We start from the raw sequence: 4,038 nt of genomic DNA on the forward strand, positions 1-4,038 counted from the left end.
GTTCTGATGATGTATTCACATAATACATTATCAGAGTACCAGTCCTGATGGCTCTGTGATGTATGAAGCTGGCGTTTGTCAATGCCCTGCAGTTCCAAGAGAACCATCCATCACAGCAGCGTCCTCTTCATGGGGGCACTACACAGAGACACCTTCCTAGGGAGGTGAGGAACAGAGTAACCAGGTGAATGTAACACCAGGGAGGCATCCAGTGAGATGGGCAGAATGCATATACTAATCCTGAATTGGAAAGGAGTGCGTTATGGGCTACCCTTGTTGAGCCTAGCGTTCGTTCAAATGCATTCATCCAGATACATCAAGCCAGGTGCTCTTCAGGATGTGGAGGATCAAATGATAATACTGATAAAAATCCATGTTGCTTGAGCTCTTCTTATTCATCAGACACTCTGGTAAATGCTTTATAGATGTTATTGCGTTGCGTGCCCCCCGTAATCCCACTTACACAATGGCTCCATTTTCAGACGAGAAAATAGAGGCACAGAGACACTAAGCACCTAGATGTGGTGGTTCCGGCATTTGAACCTCAAATACTGACCTCAGAATCTATTCCCTTACCCATTAAGCCTAACAGGAGGGGCAGGCCCTCACATAAGGTAAGTGCTTGGTACTAGGTGTGCCACATATGTACGCTCTAATGCTAGCAGCAACCTGCGAGAGTAGGTTTTATTAATGCCATTTTGCAGATGACGGCACTCAGAGGGGTTGCACTGCTGGGAAATGGTAGAATTTGATCTTGCATTAGTCTGACTTCAAATCCACTCATCTTAGATTGCAAGGCACAGTGGGTGGGCAAGAGTGAGGGGTCTAGACTCAGACCTGGCTTCAAACCCAACTCCACCACTATCCAGCTGTGTGACAGTGCAAAAAGTAATGAGCTCCTCTGGGATAATAATAGATTGAAATGTTAGAGGATTAGAATGGTGCCTGGCACATAGTAAGCACTCAAGTGAAGTTATTATTTTGCTACTACTACTACTACTACAATTCCTGCCACCAACACCACTGTTAATACCACCGTTCCTGCTATTAGTATACAGCACCACTTCCCTGCAGGCTGATTGGTTTGCTGATTGACTGATTGACTCAAACATGAAAAATCAAGAGAAAGTGGTACAAGAGAAAAGAAAGGGTCTATGAACAGAAGAGAAAATGAAGGTTGGGTCATGGTTTCTCATCAGAAAAATAAAGCTCTGTTGACCTCTCTCCATCTTGCTTAATGTGAACTGTGGATCTGATGGGACTTTGCAGGCAGATAGATTTACCATTCATCAGGTTCTTTTAGCCCTAGTTGGCCAAAAAGAGCTTTCTCTTTGCCTGGGAGCCAGAATGATCAAATAGCTTTCAAAATAAACAAATCAGAAATCAGACTATCTTTTCCATTGGTAACAAGTCCTGGCAGACAGAATGCTGAGATTTCAATCGCTTTCTTTCCAGGGATACTAGATCACCTACAAGACAAAGTATAAATCTTTTCTCTTCAGTAATTAGGACCCTGCCAACCTTAGCACATGTCTGCCCGTGTATTATGTGAGGTTACCCATGAGATGTAATTTAAGGTGCTTTCTTATGACCTACTTAAGGAACTGCCCTGGTTTCTAAAATTTCACCACTAAATATGCATCCTTTTTGGTCTTAAAGTTGTGTCATCTTTAAGAACCTTCTTGAAAATGTGTGTAACTCAACAAAGAAATTTTCTAGAAGACACAATTCTCAAGCTGCACTCATTTCTTTTAACTCAGTCTATCCTCACAACAATTCCATTTTGCAAATGAGAAAACTGATGAAGTGAAGTGAAGCGGGTTGCACCTATGTATTAGCCCAGTCCATACTTGAACTTGGGTCTCTTCAGCTACAAAGACTTTTCTATTCTTCCACGTGGATTTGGAGAGAGGAACTCCTGGGAAGGGTGAGGCAGAAAATAAAGACTTATTGAGATTTTGAGATGAGAAAGAGCATAGGAATAAAAGTCTGATAGATTTGGATTTTAGCCTCAGCCCTTACTAGCCCTATGACCTCAGTAAGGCCATTTAACTCTCAGAACTAAAATTCCTCCCTGTAGAGGGGAGTTTGGGGGAAAATGGATACATGTATAACTGAGTTGCTTTACTGTGCACCTGAAACTCTCACAACATTGTTAACCAGCCATACACCAATATAAAATAAAAAGTTAAAAAAAATAAAATTGCTCCCTGTAAGATAATGGTGACAATAATAATCAATTCATGGGATGGCTGGAGAGATTAAATGGTTTATTATGTGATGGTGTTGATTCCATTCTTAACCCATAGGAGGCGATCACTAAATATGTCTTTTTCTTTCTTTCTTTTTTTTTTTTAGAAAAAACACATGACTTTATTATTCCCAGCACAAAGGGCAGGTCTTCGCAGAATGAGGGGGCAAGTTCTGACGGCCGGGAGGAGGCTCCTACTTGCATGTGATGAGCGGGTTCCGCAGGACCACAATGACCGAGGCCCCACGCAGGCACATCTTTGAGATGTAGTGGTCCTCGTTGACTGGCTTGGACTTCTCCTTGCCCTTACCATTCTTGGGGACTTCGGTCCACAACTCTTTCACATTCTCCAGCACCATGTTGCAGTGCCTGTCGAAGGCCTTCACGTGGCCCAGGAGCTTCTTGTTGCGGCAGTTGAGCATTTGGGTGTTGTTCTTGACCCACTGGGTGAGCATGGAGAGTGGCCATGCGTTAAACTTCTCCTCCTCCCGCTTCTACGGCTCCGCTGGGGTCATCTCACCCTTGGGCTTGTTGGGGAGGCTCATGCTGGCGGCAGTGGTGGCCGCGCTCTCAAGTCGCTACTGTCTCCTCTGCGTCGCTTCGTCCTCTTTTCACTTTTCACTGCCTGCTTCCCTGAATTCTAAAAGTACAAATTCTGAACTAGATCAATAATGTAGATTAGCCTCATGGCATCCCAGAAAGTGACTCCCAGCACTCAGATACTTTGTCAATGGATGCAATGCATGGCCTCTTTCTACCTAGAGCAAAGACAGAGTTGACACGCTGTTGTTGATTTCACCTTTCACTAAAGCCAAGGAATCTGCCTGCCTTTGAACTGGTCATGGCTGAGAACCACGCACCACCTTTAGAAGAGGTCTGGCCTCCAAGAAACTCTCAGATATCACGGGGCCACAGCTGGCGTGATGCCTCTTACCTGGGCAGGGTGGAATGATTTATACCTGATCTGTCAGAGGTCACCAAGCAGCTCAAAGCTAAACTGAAAGATTAAGAATTGATCCAGATGTAATAACAACCCTGACTAGACATCCAGGCTTCCACTGGCGGCCCTTAAGGCACTAGGCAGGCGGCCTCAGCTTGCAGAGGGTGGGGCATGCTCTGGAGCGGTCCTGGGGTGCACACAGAATCTGAGGCTGAATTATGAATTCTTGTGTGATAAAGTTGTTTCTTTTGAGGCGAAGGAAGCTCTGAAGGGACTTGTAGTTGCTTCATTCATTTGTCCGAGCTTAAACTGAGAGTCGCACACCTCATCTTGTACTAGACTCACCGTCCCAGGCAGAATTCTGAATGTGAAGTCTACGGAATCTTGGTGGAGGGTGTTCATAACTCCCTTTCCACAAATCTAATGCAAAGTGGGGCATTCTTTTTTTTTAATTTATAAATTTATTTATTTATTTATTTTGGCTGTGTTGGGTCTTTGTTGCTGCGCACGGGCTTTTTCTGGTTGTGGCGAGCGGAGGCTACTCTTCGTTGCGGTGCACGGGCTTCTCGTTGTGGTGGCTTCTCTTGTTGCAGAGCACAGGCTCTAGGCACGCGGGCTTCAGTAGTTGCAGCACGTGGGCTCAGTAGTTGTGGCTTGCGTGCTCTAGAGCGCAGGCTCAGTAGTTGTGGCGCACGGGCTTAGCTGCTCCGCGGCATGTGGGATCTTCCTGGACCAGGGCTCGAACCTGTTGTCCCCTGCATTGGCAGGCGGATTCTTAACCACTGAGCCACCAAGGAAGCCCAAAGTGGGGCATTCTTATTCACTGGCTCTGCTATCTGGTCACCTC

At 45.5% G+C, this 4,038-nt stretch overlaps 1 pseudogene; it reads right to left on the minus strand.

Moving 5' to 3' along the window:
• Nucleotides 1-1,552: 1,552 nt before the first annotated feature.
• LOC149747416 (small nuclear ribonucleoprotein Sm D2 pseudogene) lies at nt 1,553-3,120 on the minus strand (annotated as a pseudogene).
• Between the last annotated feature and the right edge of the window lie 918 nt (nt 3,121-4,038).

The sequence above is a fragment of the Delphinapterus leucas genome, chromosome 15, assembly GCF_059928025.1.
Source record: "Delphinapterus leucas isolate spDelLeu-1000000601 "Yukka" chromosome 15, BTC_Dleu_Yukka2, whole genome shotgun sequence".
NCBI lineage: Eukaryota > Metazoa > Chordata > Mammalia > Artiodactyla > Monodontidae > Delphinapterus > Delphinapterus leucas.